The sequence below is a fragment of the Triticum aestivum genome, chromosome 5A, assembly GCF_018294505.1.
Source record: "Triticum aestivum cultivar Chinese Spring chromosome 5A, IWGSC CS RefSeq v2.1, whole genome shotgun sequence".
Lineage (NCBI taxonomy): Eukaryota > Viridiplantae > Streptophyta > Magnoliopsida > Poales > Poaceae > Triticum > Triticum aestivum.
The window spans coordinates 470231439-470241690 of record NC_057806.1 but is presented as its reverse complement, the minus strand read 5'-3'; positions in this window follow the sequence as shown (position 1 = coordinate 470241690).

The following is a 10252-nucleotide window of genomic DNA, read 5'->3' as shown; positions in this document are numbered from 1 at the left end:
TTGCATCTTAATAGATTTAATGGAGATTTCTTTGGTGGAATTTATGCAACCCGCATAGCTAATTTTCTTGGTATAACCATACGTGAGGATGATATTGAGTTGCCTCCTGCTTATTTAGATTATGAGGCTATGGTTCGTCATCAGTTTGTTGAGAGGAACGATCATTTCCTCCAGTACTGACTAATCTTTGACAGACGGCACACCTATCACGTCGCTCTCCCTGCCTCTACTTTCTTTGACTTTCAGGCAAAAGGGAGATATTTTTTAACCAGAGAGGAGGCGGATGAGTATAAGAGGAGAGTTGAGATAGCTCGCCTCCAAGATGCATCCCACGATGCAATGATTCCTTCATCGCAGTACGACCCCAACTATTATTATGGATATCCGCCAGGCCAGCCATGGCCATAGACCAACTTAGGCTAAAAGCCTAATCTTAGGGGAGTACATATTTCTCACCGACATTACATTCATATTCACACACTCATTGCTAGATGTCAGTGCTCATACTTTTTCAGTGTATCATCCATGCTAGTTTATTTTCTCTTTTTATGCTTTCTTCTTGTGTGTTTAATAAACCTTAATAAAAACCAAAAAATTAGTTGTAGCTTTTAGCTAGTTTTAATTTCCATGCTTGTAGTGGTAATCAAAAACAAAACCCCAAAATATTTCCTATTCTTCTTTTACTTGTTGGGAGCTTTCCTGTGTAAATAGTTTTTTTATTTTCTTTTCTTTGGGGGTCGATGGGAGAAGACCATGATTAAATTGTTGAAGTGGCTCTTATATGCATTATTGTTGAGCTGACAAAAGAGCCCATATTGCCTTGTCTTCTCATGTTTATTGAATGCTTGCAGATTCCAGCTTAGTCCAATGCACGCGCACTATTATTATTATACACATCGTTCGGTCATGCAAGTGAAAGGCAATTATGACGATATATGATGGACTGACTGAGATGAGAAAAGCTGGTATGAACTCGACCTCTCTTGTTTTTGTAAATATGATTAGTTCATCGTTCCTGATTCAGCCTATTATGAATAAACATGTTTGCAATGACAACTAGAGATCATAATTCTTGTGCCATGCTTGATTAGCTAGGAGCTTATAATGGTTTACTTTGTGTGCCAATAGGCTATTAAAATGGTTGTGATGTGGTATGATAGGGTGGTATCCTCCTCTGAATGATTTAAGTGACTTGACTTGGCACATGTTCATGCATGTAGTTGAAACCAAATCAACATAGCCTTCACGATATTTATGTTCATGGCGGATTATATCCTACTCATGCTTGCATTCAGTGTTCATTAATTTTAATGCATGTTCAGGACTGTTGTCGCTCTCTAGCTGGTCGCTTCCCAGTCTTTTTCTTGCCTTCACCTGTACTAAGCGGGAATACTGCTTGTGCATCCAGTCCCATAAACCCCAAAGTTATTCCATATGAGTCCACCATACCTACCTATATATGGTATCTACCTGCCGTTCCAAGTAAATTTGTATGTGCCAAACTCTAAACCTTCAAATAAATATCCTGTTTTGTATGCTCGAATAGCTCATGTATCAACTAGGGATGTCCGTATCTTCCATGTTAGGCGGGTTATTCTCAAGAGGAGTGGACTCCACTCCTCACTCACGAGAAAATGGCTGGTCATCGGGATGCCCAGTCCCATGCTTTATGCAAACTAAATCAAAATAATTGCAAAGAAAACTCCCCCTGGGACTCTTGTTAGTTCGAGGCACTCATTGTTTTGAGCAAGCCATGGATTGATGCTTGTTGGGGGAGGGCGGGGGTATAAAATTTACCATTCTGTTTGGGAACCGCCTATAATGTGTATAGCATGGAATATATCGCCATCTCTTGGTTGTTATATTGACAATGAAAGTATACCACTCAAAATATTATTCATCTCTAGTTCAAAACCGACCTCTGGCACCTCTACAAATCCCTGCTTCCCTCTGCGAAGGGCCTATCTATTTACTTTTATGTTGAGTCATCATCCTCTTATTAAAAAGCACCAGTTGGAGAGCACCTCTGTCATTTGCATTCATTACTGTTAGTTTACATTGAGTATGACTTGACTAGATCTCTTTTACCATGAATTACAATGTCTAGTCAGCCCTTGATCTTTAAAGGTGCTCTGCATTTATGTTTTGCAGTCTCAGAAAGGGCTAGCGAGATACCATCTTGTTATATCATATTATGATTGTTTTGAGAAAGTGTTGTCATCTGAGATTTATTATTATTGCTCACTAGTTGATTATGCCATTGATATGAGTAAACATGAGACCTATGCGTTATTGTGAATATGGTTAGTCTATAATCTTTGCTGAAAACTTGAATGCTGTCTTTACATATTTACAACAACAAGAGCAAACAGATTTTGTAAAAGTTTTTCTTTATCACATTTAGTTTATCAACTGAATTTCTTGAGGACAAGCAAAGGTTTAAGCTTGGGGGAGTTGATACGTCTCCGTCGTATCTACTTTTCCAAAACTTTTGCCCTTGTTTTGGACTCTAACTTGGATGATTTGAATGGAACTAAGCCGGACTGACGCTGTTTTCAGCAGAATTGCCATGGTGTTATTTATGTTTAGAAACAAAAGTTCTCGGAATATCCTGAAACTTCACGGAACGTATTTTTGGAAATAATAAAAAATCCTGGCAAAAGATCAAGACCAGGGGGCCCACACCCTAGCCACGAGGGTGGGGGCGCGCCCCCTACCTCGTGGCCCCCTGGAGCTCCTCTGACATCAACTCCAACTCTATATATTTGCTTTCGGGGAGAAAAAAATAGGGCAGAAGGATTCATCGCGTTTTACGATATGGAGCCGCTACCAAGCCCTAAAACCTCTCGGGAGGGCTGGTCTAGAGTCCGTTCGGGGCTCCAGAGAGGGGAATCCGTCGCCATCATTGATACGTCTCCGTCGTATCTACTTTTCCAAACACTTTTGCCCTTGTTTTGGACTCTAACTTGCATGATTTGAGTGGAACTAACCCGGACTGACGCTGTTTTCAGCAGAATTACCATGGTGTTATTTATGTGTAGAAAAAAAAGTTCTCGGAATGACCTGAAACTTCACAGAATGTCTTTTTGGAAATAATAAAAAATCCTGTCAAAAGATCAAGACTAGGGGGCCCACACCCTAGCCACGAGGGTGGGGGGCGCGCCTGCCCCCTGGGTGCGCCCCCTACCTCGTGGCCCCCCTGGAGTTCCTCCGACCTCAACTCCAACTCTATATATTTGCTTTCTGGGAGAAAAAAATAGAGGAGAAGGATTCATAGCATTTTACGATACAGAGCCGCCGCCAAGCCCTAAAACATCTCGGGAGGGCTGATCTGGAGTCCGTTCGGGGCTCCAGAGAGGGGAATCCGTCGCCATCATCATCATCAACCTTCCTCCATCACCAATTTCATGATGCTCACCGCCGTGCGTGAGTAATTCCATCATAGGCTTGCTGGACGGTGATGGGTTGGATGACATTTATCATGTAATCGAGTTAGTTTTGTTAGGGTTTGATCCCTAGTATCCACTATGTTCTGAGATTGCTGTTGCTATGACTTTGCTATGCTTAATGCTTGTCACTAGGGCCCGAGTACCATGATTTCAGATCTGAACCTATTATGTTTTCATGAATATATGTGAGTTCTTGATCCTATCTTGCAAGTCTATAGTCACCTACTATGTGTTATGATCAGGCAACCCTGAAGTGACAATAATCGGGACCACTCTCGATGATGACCGTAGTTCGAGGAGTTCATGTATTCACTATGTGTTAATGCTTGGTCTGGTACTCTATTAAAAGGAGGCCTTAATATCCGTTAGTTTCCGCTAGGACCAAGCTGCCACGGGAGGGTAGGACAAAAGATGTCATGCAAGTTCTTTTCCATAAGCATGTATGACTATATTCGGAATACATGCCTACATTACATTGATGAATTGGAGCTAGTTCCGTGTCACCCTAGGTTATGTCTGTTACATGATGAACCCCATCCGGCATAATTCTCTATCACTGATCCATTGCCTACGAGCTTTCCATATATTGTTCTTTGCTTAATTACTTTTCCGTTGCTATTGTTACAATCACTACAAAACACCAAAAACATTACTTTTGTTATCATTGCCTTTTGCTACCGTTACCACTACTATCATATTACTTTTCTACTAAATACTTTGCTGCAGATATTAAGTTTCCAGGTGTGGTTGAATTGACAACTCAGCTGCTAATACTTGAGAATATTCTTTGGCTCCCTTTGTCTCGAATCAATAAATTTGGGTTGAATACTCTACGCTCAAAAACTGTTGCGACACCCTATACTTGTGGGTTATCAAGACTATTTTCTGGCGCTGTTGCCGGGGAGCATAGCTCTATTCTTTGAGTCACTTGGGATTTATATCTGCTTATCATTATGAAGAACTTGAGAGATCCAAAAACCATGATTTATCCCTCAACTACGAGGGGAGGTAAGGAACTGCCATCTAGCTGTGCACTTGATTCACCTTCTGTTTTGAGTAAACTCGCGACACCTAAGCCTGCTTGTGCTATTTATTCTGATATGTCACATGTGATTTATGATGCCACTTCTGCTATGCATGATACTTATGATGAAACTACTTCTATGCTTGATACTACTATGCCACTTGGTGAATTTCTTGACGAACAACTTGCTACGGTTAGAGAGAATGAAATTATTGAAACTGATAATATTGATGAAAGTGATGATGAAGACTCTCCCCCTAATAAATAAGAATTGCATGTTATTCCTGAGGGTTATCTCATGGATGAAGAAGCTACTAGAGCAATTTTAGCTTGCAATGATAAATATGATCTGAAGAGGTTATTAGCTAAATGGAAACAACAATCCCTTAATGCTTGAATGAAACCTGACCCTGCATTTGCTACTTCACCTATCTGTGTTACTGATAAGGATTATGAATTCTCTGTTGATCCTGATATAATTACTTTGGTTGAATTTGATCCTTTTTATGGCTATGAATCTGAAACTGTTGTGGCACATCTTACTAAATTAAATGATATAGCCACCCTGTTCACTAATGATGAGAGAACTCGCTACTTTTATATCCATAAAATATTTCTGTTCTTATTAAAGGGTGATGCTAAGATATGGTTTAATTCTCTTGATCTTGGTTGTGTGTGTTGTCCCCAGGATATGATTTACTACTTCTCTACTAAATATTTCCCTGCTCATAAGAAACAAGCTGCCTTAAGGGATATATATAATTTTGTGCAAATTGACGAAGAGAGTCTCCCACAAGCTTGGGGGAGGCTTCTCCAATTACTTAATGCTTTGCCTGATCATCCTCTTAAGAAAAATGAAATACTTGATATCTTTTATAATGGACTAACCGATGCTTTCAGAGATTACCTGGATAGTTGTGTTGGTTCTATTTTCACGGAAAGAACACTGGATGATGCTGAAATTCTATTGTATAATATGTTAACTAATGAAAATAATTGGACACTTCCTGAGCATATTCCTAAACCAACTCCGAAGAAGAGAGGTGTGCTATTTCTCAGTCCCGAGGAAATGCAAGAGGCAAAGAAATCCATGAAAGAAAAGGGTATTAAAGCTGAAGAAGTTAAGAATTTACCTCCTATTGAAGAAATACACGATATTAGTTTACCGCCTGGCGAAGAAATGCATAATTTTAATCCATCTCCTATTGAAGAAATACATGGTCTTGATAACCCGACACAGGTAGTAAAGGTAAATTCTCTCTATAGATATGATAAAGCTGAAATCCCATTTACTAAGTTTGCTAGCCCATGCTTAGATGAGTTTGATAAATTTATGGTTAAGCAAGAAGACTTCAATGCTTATTTTGGTAGAGAATTAAAACGTAGTGCTGATACGCTTGAACACTTGGGTGATTATATGGCTAATGTTAAAGGGGAACTTAAACTTATTAGTAAACACGCCTCTATGGTTACCACTCAAGTAGAACAAGTACTTAAAGCTCAAAATGATTTGCTCAATGAATTGAATAGTAAGAATAATGATTATGCTGTTAGAGTGGCTACTAGAACTGGTAGAATGACTCAGGAACCTTTGTATCCTGAAGGCCACCCTAAGAGAATTGAGCAAGATTCTCATAGAAATAATATAGATGCACCTAGTTCCTCGAAAAGGAAGAAAAAGAAAAATGATAGGACTTTGCATGCTTCTATTGAACCTATTACTGAAACACCTAAGAATCCAAATGATATTTCTATTTATGATGCTGAAACACAATTTGGTAATGAACCTGAAACTAGTGATAATGTTAATGATATTGTTCATGTCGATGCTCAACCTAGCCATGATAATGATATAGAAATTGAACCTGTTGTTGATCTTGATAGCCCACAATCAAAGAATCAACATTATGATAAGAAAGACTTTGTTGCTAGGAAACATGGTAAAGAAAGAGAACCATGGGTTCAGAAACCCATGCCTTTTCCTCCCAAACCATCCAAGAAAAAGGATAATGAGGATTTTGAGCGCTTTGCTGAAATGGTTAGACCTATCTTTTTGCGTATGCGATTAACTGATATGCTTAAAATGAATCCTTATGCTAAGTACATGAAAGAAATTGTTACTAATAAAAGAAAGATACCAGAAGCTGAGATTTCCATCATGCTTGCTAATTACACTTTTGAGGGTAGAATACCAAAGAAACTTGGAGATCCAGGCGTACCCACTATACCATGCTCCATTAAAAGAAACTATGTTAAAACTGCTTTATGTGATCTTGGAGACGGTGTTAGTGTTATGCCTCTCTCTTTATATCGTAGACTTGATTTTAATAAGTTGACACCTACTGAAATATCTTTGCAATTGGCTGATAAATCAACTGCTATACCTGTCGGTATTTGTGAGGATGTGCGTGTTGTGGTTGCAAATGTTACTATTTTAAAGGACTTTGTTATTCTTGATATTCCCGAGGATGATAGTATGTCTATTATTCTTGGAAGACCCTTTTTGAATACTGCAGGGGCTGATATTGATTGCAACAAAGGCAATGTTTCTTTTCATGTTAATGGTAATGAGCATACGGTACACTTTCCGAGGAAACAACCTCAAGTCCACAGTATCAATTCTATTGGAAAAATTCCATCAATTATTTTTGGAGGTTTCGAATTTCCTCTTCCTACTATCAAGAAGAAATATGATATTCTTATTATTGGGGATGTGCATATCCCCGTTGAGGTAACCTAGTGTTATTCGAAAATTCTCCAGTTCCATGTTATTCGGAATGAGTTTCTTAACAACACCTGATCAACCTTGTTAGTGGATTCCTTTTGATGATCATGAGATGAATGAATTTAGAAAACACAACTTTCTGTACCCTCCTTTTACTTTCTGTTATTTATATTAAATAAAGTAAAAATAAGTATTTTCCGTCTGTTATCTGAATTATCCGTGCAATATAAAAATACCCCGAAAATAAAAGTTCTCCGAATGCCCTAAAATTTAAATATGATTTTTTCTGGAATATTTGAGAATATTAGGCACTGAGAACACAACATGGGGGGCATCCACCTGGCCACGAGGGTGGAGGGCGCGCCCCTACCTCGTGGGCCCACGGTGGCCCTCCTCCACTTATTCCTGCACCCACACACTCCTTCTTCCTTCCACAAACACCATTATCCAGCTGAAACCCGAGTCCAAGCTCATTTTGCTGCCATTTTCGATCTCCTTGCTCAAAGCACCTCTCACAAAACTGCTTGGGGGGATTGTTCCTTGGTGTGTGACTCCTCCATTGGTCCAATTAGTTTTTGTTCTAGTGCTTTATTCATTGCAAATTTGTGCTACCTAGGTGACCCTGTTCTTGAGCTTGCATGTCAAATTTATATGGTTCCAAGTAGTTTTGATGCATGATATAGGCTCTAGGCACTTGTAAGAGTAGTTGCTATCAATATTGTTGAGTTTGGTTCACTTTTATGTGAAGTTACTAAAAATTTCAGAAATTTTATAGAGGAAGAAATATGTTTAGGAAAATGTACCAAGGTGGCTCTTCAAGGAAACAAGAACCCAGGCTTGCAATGCGTGATGCTGATGATGAGCCACCAAGGGACGCTCCAGTGCGGCCCTATTAATGGCCTTCAGAGGACTTTATGGATCGAGCTGGAATCAAGGAAGAATTTAACGCATATTTGCGTAAAGCTGATCTTGTGAGCTTCGAGGAGGAAAAGTGCCGCCAGTACCACTATCTCACTAGTTCGTTTGTGAGGAGGTTTGAATTTTCATCTTCACGCAATTCTCCAACTATCCTGTTTGATCTTTATGAAAAATCTTATATGATGGACTTAGAGGATTTTACCACTGCTTGCAAACTTCCTCAATGGGGTAGTGTTAGGGAACCTCGCAAATCTGAATTTAGAGATTTTCTTGCTAGTATAACTGTGGGGGAATCTAGAGATATAACACAAGCTACCATAGGGAGCATTCACTTTCCTGCTATACATTATTTTGCTCTCTTCACAGGTAGATGCATTAATGGTAAAGATGAGGCATGTCACATGTGTGTCCCTGACCTCAGTATTCTTAGGAGTGCTATGTTAGGAGATAAATCTTATAATTTGGGAGCCATTATTGCATGTAGGTTGCATCTTAATAGATTTAATGGAGATTTCTTTCGTGGAATTTATGCAACCCGCATAGCTAATTTTCTTGGTATAACCATACATGAGGATGATATTGAGTTGCCTCCTGCTTATTTAGATTATGAGGCTATGGTTCGTCATCAGTTTGTTGAGAGGAATGATCAGTTCCTCCAGTACTGACTAATCTTTGACAGACGACGCACCTATCACGTCACTCTCCCTGCCTCTACTTTCTTTGACTTTCAGGCAAAAGGGAGATATTTTATAACCAGAGAGGAGGCGGATGAGTATAAGAGGAGAGCTCAGATAGCTCGCCTCCAAGATGCATCCCACGATGCAATGACTCCTGCATCGCAGTACGACCCCAACTATTATTATGGATATCCGCCAGGCCAGCTGTGGCCATAGACCAACTTAGGCTAAAAGCCTAATCTTGGGGGAGTACATATTTCTCACCGACATTACATTCATGTTCACACACTCATTGCTAGATGTCAGTGCTCATACTTTTTCAGTGTATCATCCATGCTAGTTTATTTTCTCTTTTTATGATTTCTTCTTGTGTGTTTAATAAACATTAATAAAAACCAAAAAATAAGTTGTAGCTTTTAGCTAGTTTTAATTTCCATGCTTGTAGTGGTAATTAAAAACAAAACCCCAAAAGATTTCCTATTCTTCTTTTGCTTGTTGGGAGCTTTCCCGTGTAAATAGTTTTTTTCTTTTCTTTTCTTTGGGGGTCGATGGGAGAAGACCATGATTAAATTGTTGAAGTGGCTCTTATATGCATTATTGTTGATCTGACAAAATAGCCCATATTTCCTTGTCTTCTCATGTTTATTGAATGCTTGCAGATTCCAGCTTAGTCCAATGCACGCGCACTATTATTATTATACACATCGTTCGGTCGTGCAAGTGAAAGGCAATTATGACGATATATGATGGACTGACTGAGATGAGAAAAGCTGGTATGAACTCGACCTCTCTTGTTTTTGTAAATATGATTAGTTCATCGTTCCTGATTCAGCCTATTATGAATAAACATGTTTGCAATGACAACTAGAGATCATAATTCTTGTGCCATGCTTGATTAGCTAGGAGCTTATAATGGTTTACTTTGGGTGCCAATAGGCTATTAAAATGGTTGTGATGTGGTATGATAGGGTGGTATCCTCCTCTGAATGATTTAAGTGACTTGACTTGGCACATGTTCATGCATGTAGTTGAAACCAAATCAACATAGCCTTCACGATATTTATGTTCATGGCGGATTATATCCTACTCATGCTTGCATTCAGTGTTCATTAATTTTAATGCATGTTCAGGACTGTTGTCGCTCTCTAGCTGGTCGCTTCCCAGTCTTTTTCTTGCCTTCACCTGTACTAAGCGGGAATACTGCTTGTGCATCCAGTCCCATAAACCCCAAAGTTATTCCATATGAGTCCACCATACCTACCTATATATGGTATCTACCTGCCGTTCCAAGTAAATTTGTATGTGCCAAACCCTAAACCTTCAAATAAATATCCTGTTTTGTATGCTCGAATAGCTCATGTATCAACTAGGGATGTCCGTATCTTCCATGTTAGGCGGGTTATTCTCAAGAGGAGTGGACTCCACTCCTCACTCACGAGAAAATGGCTGGTCATCGGGA